This window comes from Diadema antillarum, unplaced genomic scaffold (genome assembly GCF_040938485.1).
Source record: "Diadema antillarum isolate AM-2024a unplaced genomic scaffold, OU_Dant_1.0 scf00000220, whole genome shotgun sequence".
NCBI lineage: Eukaryota > Metazoa > Echinodermata > Echinoidea > Diadematoida > Diadematidae > Diadema > Diadema antillarum.
This window is the reverse complement of record NW_027271109.1, coordinates 230,176-254,721: the sequence shown is the minus strand read 5'-3', so window position 1 is coordinate 254,721 and position 24,546 is coordinate 230,176.

Here is a 24,546-nt window from a genome sequence, read left to right as displayed (position 1 = left end):
TAAAGTAGTGAAAGAGAAAATGAAGTTTTGAAATGACAAAATTGCCAACTTTGTAACAAAAACAAGGTGATACTGTATTTATAGGCCTGCCCAACTTCTGTCAAAGAAATCACTTTATTTTCATTGTGATTGCATATTACAGATCAAAGTCATTTATTTGATTTATATCAAAATATAGCCACTTGACTTTCAGTACACACCTCTTACTATCAGATGGGAAGACGCACTGGATCCTCCCGAAGCAAACGTGCAGACTTTCTCAGCTGGAGTGTCAGTACCGTTTACGATGACTGTGGACCAAGTATTGTACGTTCCATCACTGTTGACGCCTTTCCCTCTAAGTTCACTGTGTTCACCCCAAGAAGGGTACTCCTCGGGATAAACGCTGTCCACCCTGCATGTAAAAAGTGCGATGTTCTCCTCAAGGATCCTTCGCTCACATACCTGTCCATTATTACCACAACCGTCAATGTGTGGGACCATTATTGATGATGCTGCATGCTCAGAGAGAGTACAAGGACAGAAAAAAAAGAGATAACACTCGATTACTAAATAAGGAATTCCTTGGATTAAAAAGCTCCCCAAATCACTCCCAATTGTCCGAAATGCATGTGTATACTGTTCAGTGTTTACAGTCGTGCATTTGTCATTCTTTTGCTGGTCTACGTTGGGGAAGTTCAATGTTGAGCTGAAACGAGAGTAAATGATTTTAAAAATGGATTAAACACTGCCCAAGAGCCATTTGTCAGTGAAAGTAACAAATCAAAAGAAATAAGAAACTGATCTTTCATAATCTTTCTGTGGAAACTGTCACGCGCTGTATCAAAGCTTTGACACGTGTTGCAATGAACGTTACACTTTGCTACTCAGAGTGCTTAACGGAAAAGGGAGTTTAAATTTCTGACATTACAAAAGTGATCATTTTTATTTTAGAAAATGGCCTTTTATGTTGTTTTTACCCCCAATCTCTGGCGCAGAAGTCACTTACATTCCAACCTACATGTGAGTGGGACTTACTTATCAATTACATTTAAATTTTTTTGTTTGGTTGGCTTTATTTTTGCATTTTTCATCATTTCGATTGAAGATAACATCATTAATAATTTCTTTTTCAAATTTTCAATACAAAATGACATCTTCAATAACATTTTTCAACATTACGGACGAAAGAATATATAGTGCAAACAAAACTTACAAATCTATAAGGGGCGATCATGAACCGCCATCAAAACCGGCGATGCGTGATCGCCCCTTTAGCAATGATTCATATAACGATGATAAACGACGCCAGAAAAAAGGGAATGCTTATAAGGTGAAAAATGCATCAGACCACATAATTATCGTATGCGTGTGCTTGAAATGATAGTGGCCTGAGGAAGTGGTAGTGGAGAACTTTTGTATCGGAAAAGAGAAGGAGTGTTAAGCCTGAAATTGTGCAAGGCGTATTGTGCTAAATGAGAAAGTGCATGGACCTCAAAATAATAGACAATTATGAAGAAAAAAAAAAGGATTCAGAAATAATTTCAGTAAGACCATAATGCAAGTGAGATATTTTAAATGAAGTTCCGATGTCAGACACAGAATCAATTTAACTGAAATATCTAGATAATAAGTATTTTTTGATGGTTGCCTTGAAGAATAAAGTGTTGTTCGTGATTTGAGTGTGACAGGCAATTAGTTCCATACGTCAGGACCATGATGTCTAATTGATTTACGTGATAACAGAGATCTGACAGGATTATTGAGATGAAAGTCGGATGATTGTCGTGTGGGGTAAGAATGAATATCAGTAGGCAAAGAAGGATTCAATTTCAATGAAGATGGAAGTAAATGTGTGGCATACTTAAACATAAAAATGGCTGTTTGGAATGTATAGATATCCTCACCTTGAAGTACTTTTTTATCTTTAAAAATGGGAGTGTTATGACCAAAAATAGTTGGATTGGGAGCATATTCTAATTGCTTTCTTTTGAAATAACGAGAGTGCTTCGATCTTGGCGTTGCAGCAGTTCCTCCAAACATTGGTGCAATAATTCAGATGCGGAAGAATAAAAGCATTATGTAACACAAAAAGAGACTTTACAGATAAGAGATCTCTCAATTTGTATAGTATACCGATTATTTTTAGATATTAAACATTATCATCATGATCATGCCAGGTCATATTGGCGTTTATTATTACTCCTAAAAATTGAACTGATATTTCCTAATATGAGATATAGGCCTACCATTAATCATAATAATTATTGAGATTTACAGGTGGAGCATTTAAATTGTCAAAATACATAAAACTAGTTTTGGTTGAATTCAATATCTTATGACATTCAAAGCATTACTGAACTTTCGCTATCTCAGAATTCATTGTTACTGTAAGTACATCAATATCTTTATGTGATTACAATGTGTTAATATCATCTGCAAAGAGAATGAAAGTCAATATTTGAGAAGAACGAACAATGTCGGAGATGTACAAAATAAATAAACAAAGAGAACCTAATTTTGAGCCCTTTGGGACTCCACATTTCATATTCTTTTTTTTAAATCTTAAGATTGAAAAGAAACATATTGTTTCTATTTGTTAGGCAATCCTTGAACCATGCCAAAGATGTTCTATGTATTCCATAATTCTCGAAGTTATAAATCAAAATGGAACGGTCGATCGTATCGAATGCCTTATTAAGGTCTTGAAAAACTCCAATACAGTGTTCCTTATTCGATAACAACATTAATAATTTTGTCTTGTAGTAATTGTATAATAGAATGAATCTGTTAATTAATCTGTTATAAAACTTCCGGAACCCATATTGATTCATGTTGTATACTGAGTAGTTTAACAAAATTATAAAGTCTTACGTGAATTATATTTTCTAAAAATGTTTGATATAGCAGGCAAATTGATATGGGAAGATAATTTGATGCCTACGATGGGTCGATTTTTTTAAATATTGGTATAAATTCACTTTAATTTGATTTACATCAATAGTTTCAATCGCTTAAAACTCGGTACGCACCTGTAAGTATCAGATGGGAAGACGCGTTGAATCCTCCCAAAACAAACCTGCAGTGTTTCTCACTTGGAGTGTCGGTACCATTTACAATGACTGTGGACCATGTATTATAAGTTCCGTCACTGTTGATGCTTTTGCCTCTATGTACATTATTGTTACCCCAAGAAGGATACATCTTAGGATAAACGCTGTCCACCCTACACGTGAAAGGTGCACTGGTCTCAGGAAGGATCGTTCGTTTACACACCTTTCCATCATTACCACACCCGTCAATGTGTAGGCCTTGTGTGGGTAAAGCTGCCCAGAAAGAGAAACAGAGGTAATGGAGAGCAAAATATGCGCTCAATTTGAAAATAAACAAATGAATTTGATAAAAAAAAGTTCATTTGGTTTGTTCATGAAAAGGGAATGTCGAATAATAAATGCTACAAAAAATATAACTGTCTACATTGAGTGGAACTTGTACCAATATAACAAATTTCTGATATGATTAATCAACTTCACGAAATTCTTCCATCGAGATTTTTTCATTGCAACTGATTGACAAATTGCCCTACATCGACGTAAATAAGCACTGAATATTGATCAGTGTATGTTCGAATCCTGCTATCATGTTATCATGTCTACTACTAAAACACCGCAAAACTTCCCCAGAAAAGGTATCACAAGGCCTTGAGTATGTTCAAAACTTGTTCCGAGTAGGTCTTGGGGGTTTGCTTGCAGAGATACACGCAGAACACCAGTAGGAGACCCTTACCGGTAGCATCGCGCAGGCAACTTCAACGCAGGTACTTCTTAGTACCCGTAAGTCGCTCGTAACAGAAAACGGACCGGTTTCAAAGCTCTCACGCAGGTCACACGGAATGCACGCAAGTAGAAGGTAAGTAGTACGCGTCAAGCGGGTAAGAAACAAGTGCGAAACTCGCAAACATTCTTGTCCGCCAGCGGTCCTGCGTGCTGGATAATCTCTCCCTCAACAAGCCCGCGTAGCTTGCCCAGAAAGGTGTGACACGGCCTTCATAGTCAAGGCGCTAATTCCTGTAAGAGGCTTAATTAAGGAGTTCGTTCAACCCACCCCGCAGAAAAGGTTTGACCAGACAAGGTGGTAGATGGGACCTCTATGAACATCCCCAGGTAGTATGCGGTTCCAAATTGTGGTGTCAGTAGAATTTTACTGGCCACTTTTCATCATGATTTGTTGGAACAAACGTAAAAGAGTCTGCGCACGCCAAGACTATTACACGCACCACTAGCACTGCTACAGGCACTAGTGCCAGTGCTGCGTGTAGTAGTCTTAGCGTGCATATACTTTTTCTTCGATAAACAAGGGTTTTGCCTGCAAACTAACTTTTCACGCCAAGCTGGGTTCTGTGTAATGTAGTTTCTAGCCGTTTTTATTTCGTCTTTATTTCAAGAGTTCAAGCAAGCCGAGTGAGAGCGCATACCCGGTGATTGTGACGACCGAATTGCAATCACTGGGTGTGTGCTCTCACGCCACTTAGCGCAATATATACAGCGGGCTTCTGCATAATACACAAGCTGCAACTCAGAGAAATAAAGACGAAAAAACGGCTAGAAATTAAGACTAGGGTCGGTAAACGCTTGTCGCTATTTGGGGCACTGAAAACGACAAACTCACACAGTTTTTGCATTTATTTCATGAAGAATTCATCAAAACTGCATATAACTATATATGTATATGTTGCTAGAGATGTCATCCATACAGTGGGATTCATTGTAAGTTATAATATTGTGCATGGTTACCATGGTAACCGGATGCCTAAAGGTGACTGGTAACCCCCAAAATGCCTCCTGCTGCTGCAAACATTGTTTTTTTTAATCTTATAGATGCAATTAAAAAAAAAAACACATAATTTTTTATTGATTTTCGTTAAAAAAGTTTTCCCTGTTGCCATGGCAACCAGTATTATCCAATCAGAATTTAGTTGTCAATAACTCGAAAACTAAAGCCCATAATTTCAAAAAGCTCAATAAGCATGTCCTTCCTTCTGCATAAAGTGTACGACATCAGGTATATGTGAAGAATATTTTGAAGCATTCTCAAGTAACAGCAAAATTTGTAAGCAAAGGCATAATAAACGGCCATTGAAAAAAAGATATCATTTTCGAATAGTAAAATGCATGAAAAAGTTGCATCCATCGTACTTTCAACACAAATTTGACTTCAAAGCATAGGCAAATGTATATAGTTTTTAATAATGTATGGACACAAATTTCCCTTAAAGATAAGATGAACACAGAAAGCAAAGCCAATATTCTATAGTAGCTCTTTCGAGTATTTACAGAGCGATGGTTATTCAAAACAATCCTGGAAAAGAGCAGAGGAAAGCAATTCTCGCTATCGCCAATGACGTAAAAAGTACCCGGATGTGGCTTTTTCGTCAAGATGTAGTGCACTTGGTAGCAAGGGCACTTCCGGCGCGGAGCATAATTTGCACAACGCTAGCGTGCGCGTACGTGTACCTTACAAAGGTACCTTACCTATAGCGCAGCGCCGACCACGGATACTAGTACAGTAGGCCCCTGTAACCGCCCGAGCCAGCGAGTGGCCAGGCCTGTCATACTCGGCGGCCGGCCTTGCATTAGCATGCACCACTGCACGCAGCGCATAAAGGTAACACATACCGGTACCGGTATCGGTACAGCGTACTGCTTGATCATGCGGCGATCGATGTGCACATCACAGATCAGTCATCTCTACATACGCTGAAAATATGCTGGAAAATATTCACCCACCTGGATATACAGTATATCGTCATGGAATGCCCATCTTTTTTTTTTTAATTTGTTCTCTGTCGAAATGTCGCGAACACAATCGGGAACGAACAGTGATCTCGCACTTATCCTGTCTCCGAAGCAACTTCTTCCAAGTAAGTACGTACAATGTATACCGTAGTACGTAGGCAATAGGCCTACTACCTAAATCCTAGTGCTACTACTAGTACCACTACTAGTAAGTCGCGCGTGCACGTACTGCGCTGTGGAGTCACCCGCAAACTTCACCCACGCGGCCACGTCACGTCTCGCATGCCAGTAAGGGTCCTATTTCTGCAGATTTTTTTTCATTTATTGTCGTGCGAACAACACATGGCAGCTTCGCAGCAACAACCAATAGTCGTATTAACAGCAATTTCTTAAGAATGGAGAAATTTCAAATCATATTAAAGCTGTAATTCAAGTCGAGAAAACCGGAAGTACACGTAGAATACAGTCGGTTGTGTGTGTAAATAACATTAGTCACGTATCACGCGCGTACGAACGGAAGTGACTTTGCTACCGGACTATCCCATAATGCACCGTAAATGACGCTTAAATCAACATCCGGGTACTTTTTACGTCATTGGCGATAGCGAGAATTGATTGTTTATGTTCTTAAAGGAAGTTTATTTAAGAATACCGATAAATTCCTTTCTAAAGAAGGAATATACACGTGCGCTGGATTATCCATCAAAGAATTAAGCGTAGGGCCTACTTTTGTGTTCGTTAACTATTGTAAAAAAAAAAGAAAAGAAAAAAATATACATATAGAATAAAATGAAATATCATGATATGTAAATTCTATTCAAAACGTGCAGCAATGAATTAATGCTGAGGAGAGAATGAGGGAAAAATCTTGGGCGTCTTTTCCCTTTTTATCCAGACTAATTTTACAGTGTAGAGCTCATCTACAGTGAGTGATGTGCACGAAAGGCAAAAGAAATAAACCTGTCTAAATTCCAGATATTTTTGGGAGTTACCAATCACCTGTAGGCATCCGGTTACCATGGTAACCATGCACAATATTATACCTTACAATGTATCTCATTGTATTGCTGACATCTCTAGCAACATGCACATTATAGTTTTAAGGCGTTTCGATGAATCCTTCGTGAAATAAATGCAAATACTGTGATAATTTTGTCATTTTCAGTGCCCCAATAGCGACAAGCGTTACCGACCCTAGTCTTAATTTCTAGCTGTTTTTATTTCGCCTTTATTTCTCTGAGTTACAGCTTGTGTATTGTGCAGAAACCCGCTGTATTGCGCTAAGCCGAGTGAGGGTGCATGCTCAATGATTGCCACAAAAAATGGTTCGGGCGTCACAATCGCTGGGTATGCACTCTCTCTTGGCTTGCTTCAACTCGGAGAAATAAAGACGAAATAAAAACGTCAGGAAACTACACTACACCGACCCAAGCTTAGCGTGAAAAGTTAGTTTGCAGGCAAAAACCGATGTTTGTCGCGGAAAAAGTCTTTGTACGCTATACGACTATAACACGCACCACCGGCATTGGCGCCTGTAGCAGTGCTAGTGGTACGTGTAGTAGTCTTAGTGTGCGCAGACGCTTCCTCGAAGAATATGGTCATGTCGCAACTAAAATGGCCTGTAAAATTTCATTGATACCACAATTTGATATCACATACTACCTAGGGGTGTTCCAGAGGGTCCAACCGACCACCCCATGCAGTCAAACCTTTTCTGCGGGGTGGGTTGAACGAAGTCATTTTTTCTGGGTCGCTGCGCCTGGACTATTAGAACCAACACTTTCTGTCGGGTGAAAGCTCGGTGGTCTAGTGGAGATTCGAATCCTGCTCGAGTATGTCGGCCTGCGCCCATGATTTTTTTATCATGGCTACTACTAAAACACTGATTAATTCAGTGCTTATCTACACGTCGATGTAGGGCAATTTGTCAATCAGTTGCAATGATACGATTATGTTGATGTTCCACTGAGACTAAGTAACATTTTGCAAGCACGTTTACCTTTGTCAGCCTTTTGCCAACGGTCTTCCATATTGTAGTAATCTTATACTTGTTAATAAGATACATACAATGACAATATCGAATTCATTTAAAGCTGAAAATATGTGGTAGCTAAAGGCTGTATTGCAACTTAATTTATGCCCATGTTAACACGTCTAAGAAGCATATTTCACACCGGGTTTAATGACCTAACAAGCAAAAAAAAAAAATCAGTTTCAATTTCAATTTATTTTCGTATTTCTCGATGAAAAAATACATCATATATAACAAAATTAAATGAAATACATGATATCCAGCTAGGAGACGTACAAAGAACTTTGCAAATATATAAAACATATAGTGGTCGATCGATGAAAGTTGGAATCTGAGAATGAATGCTGAAGAAATATGAAGGAACCTATTTACACGTAAAAAATCGAACTTAAGATTGAGATGAGGAGCACGGGTACAACAAACAAATGACCGAAACATAGAGAAAAAGAAAATACAAATATGCGGTTATATAGCAAATTCTTCTCTAATGCAGGTTTTGTGGGGGTCGGATAAGCCACATGCTGTAAGCATGTGGCTTATATGCTGTAAGCATTATAGCTGTTGGTATTCAGAGAACCATTCCAATCGAATTAAAATCTGCGGGCTAATTGCTTTGATGAATCATTACATGTTTCTAAATTTCGTCTGCTCATTCAGTGCTGACTAAACTAATACGGCCGCTTTGCAACTTTGTGCTTGGGCAGGGCAATGTAATGATCCTTCATAGAATGCGTTGTTTTGCATGACAATGTATATTATGTGAGTGACTATACCTTTACTACACATGTGACCATCGGTTCGTTGGTTCTGTGTTTTTGTTTGTTTTTTCACGCAGACTTTTTGCACTCTGTCTTCTTCCATTTATCGATTAAAAAATATCATAAAATGGGTTCAAGAATGTAGCCAATAGGAAGCGCTGAAATGAGACACACCTCCTTCCTTTACTTCAGTACAATTGCACTGCCTGTAATCCTATGGTAGATTGCCGATCGTCTCTGCGCGCGGCGGCTCCTTTGATGAATTGCATGCATACGCGCTGTCAATCCTGTAAACAACTTCTAGTTCGGGCTGCCGGCCGGCCGGCCTGTCTTCCCTTGTGCATATGTGTGGCGTACGTACGTATACTCTAACACCCTCCGGATAACTACCACCCGGCTAATTACCCCCCAGGACAATTCCCCCCTAGGGCAACTACCCCCCGGACAACTACCCTCCAAGGGCAATTACCCTCCAGGGTAATTACCCCCTAGGACAACTACCCCCCGGACAACTACCCTCCTAGGGCAATCACCCCCCAGGGCAATTCCCCCTTAGGAAAACTACCCCCTGGATAACTACCCCTCGGATAACTACCCCTGGATAACTACCCCCTCGGATAACTACCCCCTGGATAACTACCCCCCGGAAAACTACCCCCTAGGTAGCTACCCCCCGGAGAACTACCCCCTGGAGAACTACCCCCCGGAGAACTACCCCCTGGGTAACTACCCCCCGGAGAACTACCCCCTGGGTTACTACCCCCCGGATAACTACCCCCCGGATAACTACCCCCCCGGATAACTACCCCCCCCCCCCCCGGATAATTACCCCTCGGATAATTACCCCCCGGATAATTACCCCCCAGATAATCACCCCCCCCCCCGATAATTACCCTCCGGATAACTACCCCCCCCCCGATAATTACCACCAGGATAATTATCCCCAGGTTAATTACCCCCTCCTCCGATAACTAGACCCCAGATAACTTCCACCCGATAACTACACCCTCCGATAACTTCCCGAGGATGATTACCCCGGATAAGCAAGCCTACAACTCCCCCTCCCCTATAACTATCAAGACGAAAATTACCCCCAGGACAGTGCACCACGCCAATTACCCCCTGGGTAACTACCTCCCGGGTCATTGCCCCCCCCCCCCATCTTACCTTTGATAAAAAGAATATAATTACTACAGGAAACGAAGTTCTTTGTATTATTTGCCAGGAATCACGGAGATGCCATACTGATACATCATTTTATGAAAACAACATCTTAAAGATTTACGATTTGTATCGTTTGCACTTAGGACAATTTATGTAAAAGCTTAATTTCTCCCTCTGTATTTTGACTCTATGTTCATAAAAAACGAAGCTGTCCCTTCATATCCTACCCGGTAATCCAGTAAATGTCAATGCCTTTAACCAAACTATTTTCGCTAAATCTGTATTTTCTTTTACTGTTCCGAAATTTCGGATTTCTCTTGATAGTATAGTATAAAAGAAGTTTTTAAGTTTGAATGCCTTTACCATTGAACTAAAGACATTTTGAAGAAATGTTACACTTCAGAATGAGTTAAACTTTTTGCAATATTTTTTTAACCACAATTGTCTATCGTTTACCACAACTCCATGTAACACTTCTTTATTTTGAGGAGCTTATATCTCATGCCTCACGTGCCCTGGTTTTGACCCATCATCTTCCTCTTCCCTCTCGCTTTTCTCTGTCCACCGTGAAGGTAGTCTATTCCTGTCATTCATAACTCACCTTTCCTCTTTCTCTCATTACAAGGGATTTATCTCGTGTGTGTTCATGTGCAGTGCACTCCCGTTAAAACGAAATGCTCAGGACCGGCTGTTTTTGTTTTTTTTTTTCGTTTTAACGAAATTTCGTTGTAACCGAACAAATATAATATGCAATGTATAACGAAAAGAAGGAAACCACGCATAAAAAAATTCTGTTTGTTGAATCCTCATCATACGCTGGAAAGCTATGTGAAATGGGAGAATACCTTTTTAATTTCGTTTAAATATTACATTTCAAAAAGAGCATAAAGTTGTTTGTGTTGTCACACATGTGTAGAAAATGACGGTGTAGGATTTGGTTACAGTTCGCTATTCCAAAGGTTCTTTTCTTACTAAAGTACGTTACTCCGAAGACTCCTTATTCCGAAGTTTCGCCATTCCCGGGATTCCGATGGTTTGTTTATGTGAAGGTTCGCATTTCCGCAGAATCATTATTCCGAAAGTTCATAATTTAGATCAAAATAATATATTGTTCATTTTCCGAAGGTTCGTTGATCTGAAAATGAAATGAGGTTCGTCATTCTGAAGGTTTATAAATCAAAAAAAGAAAAAGGTTCACTAGTCAGAAAGTCCGTTGTTCCGAAGGCTTTTTCATCCGAAAATGAAATAAGGTTCGTTATTCCGAAGAAATTTTGTTAATGAAAACAAAAAATGAGAAAGGTTAGTTATTTCGAAGATTTATTTATCTTAAGACGATTATAAAGATTGCAATTCTTAAGTTTTGTTAGTGTACTCTCCTTTTTCCACCATGGATTAACGATACTTTTTGTAATGTTCCGATTAACGAACGTTTTGAATTCCTATCATTTTCGGACCAACGAACCGTATAAGAATAAGAATAAGGACCATATTTTATTATCGAATTAACGAACCTTTGGAATAACGCCAAAATGTGCTTAATAACAAACCCTCTTTCATTTCCGAACTAACGGACATTTAGTTGTATCAGAATCTGTGTGTTTTGTATTAAAGGACTTCGGAACAATGAAACAAACCTTATCTGAATTCAAATTATTTTATTACAACAACGCAAGTTCCCCTCGGAAACTGTGCGTGATACACGGAGTGAACATTCAATGATGCGTTCGCTCATGCAGAGACGCTTTAATAATGCTTGTTCCGCTACGCATTTTCGAATGCGATCCACATTTCGTTATAACGGAGCGCATTTCTTTTGTTTTTCTTTGTCAGTGGCGCTCAGAAAAGACTTCGTGATAACGAAAATTTTGTTATAACCGTCTTCGTTATAAGCGAATTTTGTACCATAGACTTTAATGGCGATAATTTTGGGACCAGAAGTTTTGCTTCGTTATAACGAAATTTCGTTATAACCGTGTTCGTTGTAACGGGAGTGCACTGTATCTTTATTTGTGTACTTCGTCTCTGTCTTAATTTGCTTTCTTTGCATTGTTTCATCAATTTTGTAACTATTTCACTGTTATACCGTTAACGCTCATTTCAAAATTGCCCTACTGCATTATTGGGCATATTAACAACTAGTATATCAAGGATGTGGGAAGAGATTGTCACCTCCTTGGTATGATCACTGCAGAACATTACCTCCCTTGACAATTACTCCTTATTAAAATTAGGCTCCAAGCAATCACCCCTCTTACAATAACTCTCCCCCAGAAAATTACGTCTCTCATTGTTATTTTCGAACACGTTAGCTATTTGAATTGAAAAAAAAAACAACATTTTTTCATATCGTCTGGTTTTGGTCGAGACCTAACTTCAGGTTTTAAACATCTTTTGGGTGAGATAATTAGAAACCCCTTACGAAATATTAAAGAGCATGTTATTCCAAGAAGGATTCAATTTTTTGAGAAAAAAAAATACTCTTGAAATGGCCGGGATAAAACAGAGCAGCCCTATAATGTAAAAAGGATTCTGTCAACTACAACTCTCCCTAGATCTATTCAAAAAGAGGGTGCAGGACAAAAGACTTCGTTAACAATAGGGGTGTTTTGTTAAAAAAAAAAAAAGAAATACCGTTAAACTCGTAATATTTTACTCTTTCTAATGAGACTAACTTATATTTGAACTGGATTTCCTCTTAAAGTGTCGAGAACATTTAATTTGAAAACTAGCACAATTCTACTTGTATGTAAAACAAGCTGTAATTTTACTCTCATGACAGATTGGGGCACCTTTTGATAAAAGTTGCCAGTTATGACATCTTGGTAGTATCTAATAATTTCAATAAAACCATGGGTTCTGCTTGATTGATAAGCTCGAGTCACTGACTTGTTACCATGGACCTGCTTTGATCGACCTACAACGATTGGTAATTGTGTGGAACTGACAGCTTGTCAGGACTGATAACTTTCATAAAACCGTGCCCGGATCCTATCAGAAATTATGGCTTTATATCGAAGAGTCCCTCGCTAATATTAAGGGAATATGAATTGCAGTGAAATCAACTCTCCTTTTCTTATGTTTATCGTCTATCATGTGTTATAACGGTAGAAAATAAATGACAAGCCCAAAGAGTGATGACAGTGTAAGAGAAAGGTGCATCTTCTGATATGGTGTTATGAACTTATGGAAAATATACGACGGGTGGTAACTTTCGGGGGGCGGGGAGGGAGGGTTGTCCAGTAGGTAAGTATCAGGAGGGGGCGGGGGGGGGGGGGTTTCGGGGTATTGTTAATGGGGGGGGGGGGTAGTAATCCGGGTGGTAGTTATCCTGGGGGTAGTTATCCGGGGAGTAATTATCCGGGTGGTAGTTATCCTGGGGGTAGTTATCCGGGGGGTACTTATCCGGGGGGTAGTTATCCGGGGGTAGTTCTCCGGGGGGGGGGGGGGGGGGTAGTTACCCAGGGGGTAGTTCTCCGGGGGGTAGTTATCCAGGGGGTAGTTATCCGGGGGGGGTAGTTATCCAGGGGGTAGTTATCCGGGTGGTAGTTATCTGGGGGGTAGTTATCCGGGGGGTAGTCATCCAGGGGGTAGTTACCCAGGGGGTAGTTATCCGGGGGGTAGATGTCCTAGGGGTAATTGCCCTTGGGGGTAGTTGCCCTAGGGGGGTAGATGACCGGGTGGTAGTTTTCCTAGGGGGTAATGGCCCTGGAGGGTGATTGCCCTAGGAGGGTAGTTGTCCGGGGGGTAGTTGCCCTAAGGGGGAATAGACCTGGGGGGTAATTATCCGGGTGGTAGTTATCCGGAGGGTAGTTGCCCAGGGGGTAAGTGCCCGGATACGGTATCGGTTTATGTTCGACGTTCTGTGTTCGTGGACCGACAGCGGTCCACGAACCACTGTCGACTGTTCGTGCTTGGCCGTCTAGCACGCATCGCATCCACGGTTCGTCCGCTGTTCACCCGGTTGTCGTTTTCGGGAGTCATCCGCTGTTCAGCGTCTGGTATGAAAGGGATAATACTAACATGCTATCACTAACAAGAGCATCAATGACAGTGGATCATTTCTCGTGATTTGATGGTTCACATTACAGTAAATAGCAGTTTGTCACCGTACTTTTACTTTATAATGGACATGTCATGTTTAATTTGAATGCTCCTTTCCTTTTATGAATTCGTTTGGCCATATTTTACAGATTTGAATACTTGGAAAGAGCTAGCGCCAGGTGGAGACGATGTTGAAGAACCATTTCCAAAATTGTGTGCACATTCTGTGAATTAGAATGCGCAAATGCGAAATCGGCTGCCAAATTAGTCAACTTGAAAGAAGGAAAACGATATTGAATAAAGGTGTTTCGATACCTGTTCAAATGACGACAATGAATGGTTCTGTGAAATCGAATGACAAAAATTGAAATTGGCCGAAAAAAAAACAACAACCCACAAACCTATTTAAGGTGGGTTCCCTCTCCCCCCCCCCCCCCCCCCCCCCAACCCCTGCGTCGGTACCATACCGGATGATGGTCATGATGGTTAGCCATGTTCTTGTTCGGTTTTTTATGTCTATATGTTGTCAGTTACTCAGTTCAGTATACATTATCTTGCCTGTTAGTATAGGTTTTGACATTCATCTTCGCACTTTTGTAATTCAATCTCAAAGATTTATTATTCAATTTCGTCCCGAGAAGCACGTGGAACGCAAATCCTAACTTCAATTTCGTAAATTGTCATGGTAATTCGTTTTTCGTCAAACATTTTTGAAGACATAGCATTCAAAATCGTCAATTGTCATTCAAATTTATCCCTCCCGGTGACGGATCGCAGAATGTGACGATCAAAATAATTCGTTTTTGTTCGCACAATTTCATGAATTTTTCATTCAAATTAGCCAGATGTTGTCGATTCTTTATTTTGCGGGTGAATCAACTTTAAGCCGACATATATCTATTTTCTCTCTTAAATTGTATCGCTATACATTATTTCCTAATTATTTACTTAGACAATACCAACGAAAAACATGGCTGCCAACGAAAATCGCCAGAGAAGACCGTATACAATCGCGTGTCTAATCAAGACAGGAATAGAATCATAGATGCCTTCCTTTTGAACTTTAACTCGTAATTTTCAGGTTTTCGCATCATAATGCATGAAGCAAACTTTAAATTGTGTACCCTGGAAAGCAGCAAACATAATTATGTTATCCATTCGTTGACATTAAACAGGCTACAATTCTACACTTAGATTTTGTATTTAGTCATGTTTGCCTATTATAGAAATCGTTTGTTAGTGTTTTCGTTTGCGATACGGTACGTCTGTTTGTATCAGTGTGTACTCGGATTGCTTGTGTGTGTGTCTGTATCTGTGGTTCTGTGTGTGTGTGCATGGGGGGGGGGGGGCACTTGTGTGTATGTTAACTCCTGAATGTGAAATATGAATGGTTACAGAAAAAAATACATGAATGACTGGAAAATCACACCGGATAGAGATAAGAGACGAAAATGAATGAAAATTTAACGAAAATGATTGGCAAAAGACGAAATCGATCCTGCTGTTTTGAGTGCTGCGAGTGAGACTGACGAATTTGATCAGTAAATGACGAAAATGTATACCAAATGACTAAATTGAATGGACTTTATTTGAAAATGAACGACGAAAGACGAATTTGAAAATAAGATTGGCTTATTCCCGACATCCTGTGACGAAATTGAAGTAAAAATTTGTGAAATTGAATTTTAAAAAAATTGAAAATGAATGGGAAAACCTATAGCCGACTGTACGATGAAAGAAAATGGTAACAATTAGTGAATTAAAAGTATGCAATCATGTACAGTTTCAAACCAGACATGAGGGGGGAAAAATGAGTAGTCTACTACAGTGCGTATCTGAAAAGATACGTAGTGCGTATAGTGCGTATCAAAAAAAAAAGGTAATCCTACTTAGGAGGGGTACTATTTCATAATTGTCAGCTATGGAGAGCTCAATGTTGGTTGTATGGAAAGGGGAACTCGTCCTTTTTCCATTGATACCTAATTATGCTGACAAACATCATGCATGACTGAACACATGAACTTTAAAGACAACAATAGCAAATTGCACTTTTTCCAGGTTTTCATGTTATTGTGAAGGAACAATGCATGTCTCACTGCATGGATGAGATCTGTCAATGAAAGTGCTCAAATCACCAGGCCAGCCTGCACGAATGCAGATTCGTGCTTAGGGCCTTTCTTCTCACCTTTTATGGTTCATAACCTTCAACATGGCCATGTTGTTGATAACTTGGCCCTTCTCATAAAGGCTAAACCATCATCCATCTTTTCTCTCTTCATACTCAAGACATGGTTTGTCACTGGGAGCTAACGTATTGAATATGAACAAAGAAAAATGGACTATGTGGGTTGAGCGACCAAGTTATTGGACAGAGATGGCCATATTACAGGTTATGGACCATAAAATGTTAGAAAAAACCCTAAACACAAACCTGCATTCGTACATGCTGGCCTACTTGGCCACTTTCATTGACAGATGTCATCCCTGCAGTGAGACATGCATTGTTCCTTCACGATAACAAGCAAACTTGGAAAAAGTGCAATTTGCTATTGCTTTCTTTAAAGTTCATGTGCTCAGTCATGCATGACATTTGTCGACATAATCATGTATCAATAGAAAGAGAAAGAGTTTCCCTTTCCATAGTAGTTTTTCTTTCCTTTTTCCCCCTTTTTTTCTCTTGTTCCTTTTTTTTTCTTTTCATTTTCCCTTACCAATCATCTTGATGTCAGTTGACATCGGTTCATTTTATTTTGTTTTATATTACTGTCTTGTGTATTTTCTGAGGGTCCCATATTGTACAAGCTCTGCTTCTTAGTGGGACCCTCCACTTCCATCCTCATCCTTAGTTGACTTGTATTATTCGCGTTATGTATAATATTAACAAAGACATAATTGCATTTTTTTTCATCTACTTCTCATTTTCATATATTATGTACTTTGTCAAATTATATTCTGCAAGTATTACAAATATCCTGTACATATGCAATGTATATAATTTCTTTGTTTATTTGTTGGAAGTGAAAATAAATTTGAATCTTGAATCTTGAATCTTGAATACAAACAACAATGAACTCTCCATAGCTGACAATTATGAAAAAGTAGCCCTCCAAAGTAGGATTACCTCTCTTTTTTTTTTTTTTGATACGCACTGTGTAAAAAGCAGGACTTGTGCATGCTTTGGACAACTCGTACAATCGGCCCAAAAAAAAAATACAAAAGGGAAATATAAAGTAATTCACTAAAGGACAGACAGCAAGGTAGAAAAAAAAAATCATTAAAGACACTAAAAACACAAATACAGCAACATGGCATTACTGTTTAAAACCCAAAAGAGAGATATTGAGGACCTCTGACTATAGGATGATCCAGAAGGTGGCTTGAATATCTAGTGATTCAGCGCAGTAAGTAAAGCTGTATACTGATGGAATATAATATGCATTTCATTATGTATGATGGGGATGATGCTATTTGAGCACGACTTCGGAAGGACGATAACAGGAAAAGATAAGCTTATACTTGCACAGAAAATACAGTGAGCGATTTTTAAAGATCAATTTCGCAGTCCAGAGGATTCCAAAATCTAGGGGCCTGTGTATATTAATATATTTTGAGCTAATATCAAGTCCTTTAAAAGATGAAAATCATTAGACTGCCTTATTAATAATTGCATCCTATTAGTAATAATAGATACAAATGGAATGATTCCTTTCACTAAGTAAAAAATACGTGGAAGAGTATCATTACTATTACCGAGTTGAATTGAATCGGATGGAAAGTATTTCTCTTATTTCACGTCAAAACCAAGCACAATATTATGTCACTGGACAAAACTGTCATCAAAAACATTAAGTAACAAAAGAAAACAATAGAAACGTATAGCTACACAAACAAATGCAATATATCAGGGTAAATAGACAAGAGAAGACTATCTTCATGTAAAAACAGAACCAAGGCTTAATAAGTCCGTGTTTATACAAATAAAGGTGTGAAATAATTTATGAAGGAGCCAACTAAAAGCAATGCTTGTAAGTAGGCTACTATACTCGGTTCCTCAGTTCGAATGCGATTATGACATAAAACAGAGAACAAAATAGCCATAAGAATGGAGATTATCCATTTTCGCTGAAATTACAATTGAACACCAAAAATTAAAGACGGAAAACAATAAAAGATTTACCTGTGAATAGTGTGAGTTGCACATAAAGGATGAAACGCACGCTATCGGCATCAAAATGAGCAAAGGTCTTCATGCTTTCTGCTGCGATGAGCTCTTCCAAAAATCAAACTTCAAATTTCGTACGTATAAAGGCCAACTTTTCATCAGTAAATGTCAGATTTCCAATTCCTCTTGCAGATGGTTAGACGTGGAGAATAAAGTTTGACAGTTTCACCCTTGCCGATGTCGGAACACGCCTGCAAGAATAAATTTCACAAAGAAGGCATCAACGCCTGTTATACTCTTTTCTTGTTTAATGAAAAAAATACCAATATCCTTGCTTTCACTAGCCAATCTGAATTTAAAATCAACATCCCTTAGAAAAAAAAAGGCAATTCCACTTATTTTTGTGTCAATGGCCCTTGCATTGTTGATAGCACCGACTGTCCTACTAAACATGCTAAACGGAAAAGAAAAATCGTAAATAGCAGTCGAGTCTCTTCCAGCAGGGGATTTACCTCCCCTTTCTCACCACTGGTTCGACTCTTTCAAGGGTGACAAGCCGCTAAACGCTTTCCTATAGATTGGAGTTATGGTTTCCTGTCGAGGTCCAGCAGACAATTCCCAAGGCAGGGAGGCGTGGCTCATCTCCTAGGAGATAGACACGACGCGTTTATTTACCTCCGCCAATTGAGGAGGTTATGTTTTCATTACCGTTGGTTTTGTTTGTCCATGCTCAAAACATTTTAAAAAAGCAACTCAATAAGTTGCAAACGGATTTGAATGAAACTTTCAGGAAAGGCTGAGAATGACACAAGGAACAGAACAGAATTTTAGAAGTGATCCGGGAAATTTTATGGATTTTATGAAGGATTTTCGATGTTTTGGACGGTATGGTCAATGAACTTGAGGTTTTCATACGCGCACTAGAGTGCGAGCTCAGACAATGACAATGACAATGACAATGATAATGACAATGACAATGACAATGACAATGACAATTCATTAATCCCATGTCACCATAAATGGTATTGGGGGTATCAGTTATGTTTACATGAGAAAGCAGTTAACAAAAAAGATTATTTACAATATTTACCAAGCATATTTCGAGTGTGTCCATAGACTACTGTATTAACATCGAATGCAGTCAATCCAATATTAACTTGATAAACTGTTAAACTAAAAGGTAGTAAAGACAACTGAGAAGGGAAAGGGACAAAATGACGTAGAAATAAAACAAAACAGAGCAAGAGAGAAAGCAACTGAGAGAGAGAGAGAGAGAGAGAGAGTGTGTGTGTGTGTGTGTGTGTGAGGGAGAGAGAGAGAGAGAGAGAAAGAAAGAGGGAGAGACAATGACCAAAAAAAAAAAAAACACAACACGATATAGGCGCCAGTAGAACAAGAGAGTGATAGGCGCACCGTTATGTGGTATCAATTGTCTATTGGTCAGTGACATTTCTGTTTTACAAGAATAACCAAATGTGATCACAGTATTTACAAGATTTCTATTCTGTACCTGTTGGAATACAACAAATGATATTGAACAACCTGTTAACAAGGTAAAAAAAAACCCAATAATGTGACATAATGAAAAAAAAACGCAGAATTTAATCAATAATACGGAGGGAAGGGAAAAGGAACGATAGGCGCCAGTAGAACAAAAAGTGTTGAAAGCGCACATTATATTGCTTGAAAGAAGAGACCAAAATCTATAACAGCACTAATCACCTTATGATATCAAATGAATTCAAATTGCTTCGAAAAATGAAAAACTGAGTGAAGTACTACTCAAAATGCTTCATTATTTCATGACAAGATTTAACAAGATTCCTTCGGGTTATATGAGTTTTCGAGTTAGATAATTGATCCATTTTGTATGTATTGGGTCTTCTGATGAAATAATTCTAAAGATGTTTTTTTTTCTTTCCGTTAAAAAGAACGGGCATTGAAATATACATAGTGAAATTCATCTGCTAATGACTGTAAGTTACAGAGATCTCATATCTTCTGCTCTGAGCAATTTAGATATATTCCAGAGACGATTGATAAATGATCTTTGGGGCATCTAAATCTAGAGAAAAATGATTCTTTCTTTTTTGGGAAATTCAATAGAATAGTTTACAGAGTGGATGTTTCGTTTGAATATTCTGTAAGTTGTGGAATGTGAATTTTCAAATATAGCAGAAGAAAAAAATTGACTATGTATGAGCCGACGTTCAACACTTTTTAACCCTTCACGGCTGGATGTTTCACACGACCAGAAACCACAAAATGCTCATGCCTATTATCAAGTATCAATTTTATTTTCTTTATCCAGGGTGATTGGTAGAGATTTTTTTTTCTCGAAGAGCATTTTCAAAACTATACATTCAGTTTGCTGGATAATTTGTCATGCCCACTATGAACAAGACTACACGAAAAGTTAACCATTCTGCTTTGTGCATATTTTTCTAGTTTGAATCTTCCCAATTCTTGAAGAGCCATGCAATTTGCGGTAGGTTTCCTGACGATAAGTAATTGTTTACAGAATTTCATATGAAAATTTGAGTTTCGAGGTCACTTATAACATCGAATCCCCACACTTCACTTCCGTACAACAAAATAGGTAAAACCAGCTGATCGAAGAGTTCTGTAAGAATGTCGATTGGTAGATTGAGTGGATATGTTTTAGACAAAAGGCTGCACATCGCCCTTCTAGCTTGATTGAGTTGCTTTATTTGTACTCTCTACAAAAATCAAGTGCAAATATTCACTTTTAAAGGAGTGAATACAAAAAAGAGTGAATTTCGAGTGAAAATGTTCATTTTCACTCGTTTTAGAGTGACCTCAGGGATCACTCCATAATCTTCGAGTGATCCTTGAGGTCACTCTAAAATGAGTGAAAATGAACATTTTCACTCAAAATTCACCACAATTTCAATCTAAATTCACTTTTTTGTATTCACTCCTTTAAGAGTGAATATTTTCACTCGATTTTTTTGGAGAGTACCTTACGAAATTTATTGTTATAATTAAAAGCAGTACCAAGATACACGTATTCATCAACGTCAACTATTTCGTTACCAAATTCAAATATAGGTATTTAAACCGTACTTTACCTCAAGAAAAAATAACTACTTTTGTCTTACTTGTATTCACGTGTATACTATCGTTACCAAATTCAAATATAGGTATTTAAACCGTACTTTACCTCAAGAAAAAATAACTACTTTTGTCTTACTTGTATTCACGTGTATACTATCTATTACAATATTCAAATAATGCATCGAATTCGAGTTTCAACTCGCTTTCAGATTGTGAAAGAATAAGAGTATCATCCGCGTAAAGTAAGGTAAAGAGCTTGAAATAAACATCCATTCCATTTTCAAGCGCTTCATTATGTATTCTGCGGGGAAGAGCGTCGATTCCCTGAAATCTAGCACTGATGAACTCTTTAAAATCATTCAAAAATAAAGCAAATAACATCGATGTTAAATCATCTCCTTTGACGTACGCCAAAAAATTCGAGCTGTCTGAGCCATTAATAACACATGACTTCGCTTGCTGGTACATGTGATTGATCACTTTGAAGAAATTTCCGTCAATACCATGCTTCCAAAGTTTACTCCACAGACAAATTCTATGAACAAGGTCAAATGCATTTTTTATAATGAACGCACAAAAAAACGTTTTCCTTCGTTGAAAGATGCTAATCTATCAGTTTGTAAAGTACAAGGGTGTTTTTTGTTTGGTTTTTGTTTTTGTTTTGTTTTTGTTTTTGGTGTTGTTGTTTTTTGTATTTTTTGGGGGGTCGATTCGTGTTCAAGAATGGTAACTGAAGTAAATTTAGCTTCGTTACCCTCTTAGCAACCTTGGGAAAACTTTTCTAATTAGCCTAACTGGCATTATCACAAATTTACATCATTGTGTACAATATGTTGCTAATTTTAAGACAGGAAGCATCAAAACATGGAAAATACAATTTTTGACGGTTTTCTATAACGAGTAATCTACCAGCTTCCAGTTAATATCAAAAAATTAGCACAATGAGCTTATTTGCAGATAAGTCCAGTAGATGCTACCATATATTCAATTCAATTCAATTCATTTTTTTTTTCATTTTTCAACAAAACATAATGTTACACTTCTTTTATAACAGAGAATAAGGTAAACAGAACATTATGCAATGTACAAAGACTGTACAATAATTGAGGACCTTATATACAGTAATTATACTTTATAGAAAAAAAAAGAAACAGAAGTGGTTGAAATGAAGTGCATGTATAACCTTGCTTAAAGTGCGAAAAATGGAGAGACCACTAAAAAGACAGAGCTTGTAGAATGTGGGCCCCTCTGGAAAAAAAAAAAACATCAATGGGAAAATTAATTGGAGCATCATAAATACAAAAGGAAAGAAGGAAGAAGAGGAAGAAATCTGGAAGCCCACTGAGAATTAGGTTCACAGATAAATACACTTACTTTCATAGACGCGAACAAACATGAAACAAGACTAGACAACAAAGCAGATGCTGGAGGAAAGGCTGTACGGGACAAAACGGATTGGACAAGACTAACAAACGCGAACAAGCGTGAAACAAGACTATAGACAACAAAACAACTACTGAAGGAAAAGGCTGTGCGGAAAAAACGAAATAGACGAGACTAACAGACAGAAGACAAAATAGTAAACAAAAACAAAAAACGCGCAACGGAGACAGCGATCTCCGGCAGAATCATGAAAAAAAAGGTGATATTGTAATGCCTGAAAAGAGAAAAAACAATGAAATAGAGGGACGTGTGAAAGGAGTAACAGAAGGAAATTCAACTCTTTGACCCTTTAAGCAATAGCGTAGATGACAACAGACATCCAAAAGATTACAATTATTTATTCTTCAAAGAGGAGAAAAAGTGAATAAGTCAGTATGTGAGAAAGAAGACCAAATGGCTAGTTCAGTGCTGTAGAGTCATACGATTGCAATAGAAAGGACTTCAGTCTCCTCCTGAAAGAATATATAGATAGGGCGTTTTTTATATCATGATTCAAAGAATTCCAATAATTTGGGCCTATATAAATAAGTGTGTTTTTAGCAAGGATCGTTCGTAAAAGGGGTAAGTGAAATTCATTGGAACTCCTAGTGGGATATTCATGAAATGATTGATTTTTTAGGAACATAGAATAAAAAATGGAAGGAAGCAATTGTTGCTTTACTTGTACATAAATTGCCCTAAATTATACAAAAATAGATCTTGGATTTTTAAGAGCTTGTTAGAGGCAAGCAACGTATTTGTATGAGAACGTACAGGGGAATGGCAGATAATGCGGAGGGCTTTCTTTTGCAAGAGGGACACTCTTTCAAGTAAATTCTGATACGTGTTGCCCCAAACTAAAACTCCATAATTCAAATGAGGCAATATTAACGACGAATATAACATGAGTAATGTTTTTTGTGGAATATAAAATTTCAGTCTGTTTATAACACCTATATTACGCGATATTATGTTACAAACATTATCAACATGTAATTTCCAGGAAAGTTTATCATCTACAATAACCCCCAAGAATTTAATATTTGATACTCTTTGTAGATGAGAATCATCTAAAACTATATTTGTATTTAAACTGTCCACAGTATTACCAAAAATCATATATTTCGTTTTTTGAGCATTGAGTGATAACTAATTAGCTCTGACCCAGTTTGTCACTTTATTCAATTCACTGTTGATTTTGTGAGCGAGAAAATCAATATCATTATGGGCAAAAAATACATTTGTATCATCTGCAAAATGAATAAAAGAGAGATCATCAGATGCACGACAAAAATCATTTATATAAATAATGAACAGTAACGGCCCTAAAAGACTTCCCTGTGGGACGCCACATTTGACTTCTCTGATAACTGAATCATTATGACGTATTGTATATGAGCTGAAAAAAGTTGCTCCGTACAATGTTTTGTTGGGGTTTTTTTAGATTCATATAATCCTAGATAATTATTGAAATGAACTAAGCTTGGCTGCCACCTTGGCTACCTCAAACAATGATTTTATAAATCCCATTAACATATTCATCTAATTCGAGCGATATGTTATATGTTGTTAATTTCATCGCAATAAGCCCGAAAACTGGGATAATGCGACTTTCAAGGGTTTTCTATGACCGGGAATCGATTCATCAGTTTGTACTTTCAAACGATGGACATGACTTAACTATCACAATCAGCTTAATTAAGTAATAAGCATATTATGTATGTAAGACCTCAGTGTACTATAGTCCAGCTGGTATCCTATATACCATATGTGACCTGGAAAAGTTGGTATAAATATACCGGGTTCTTTTTTTTTTTCTAGATTCGTGTTTTAGACGGGCACTATACTGCGGTAAACTGAGCTTGGTTGCAACCTTCTCAGTCTCGGGTAATTATCTATGATTATAGCCTCATGGGCATATTTAGGTATATGGCGTAATAAGCGTAATATGACGTTGCGTGTATAATACAGGAAGCCTGAAATCACGGAAAACGCAACTTTTTAAGGGCTTTATAATGAGAAATCAAGTTGTTACACCAGTTTCAAATTTCAGATGATGTAAGTGTCTTAAGTAATTATAATAAGCATAATGAGCTTTTTTGGCGTATGAAATGC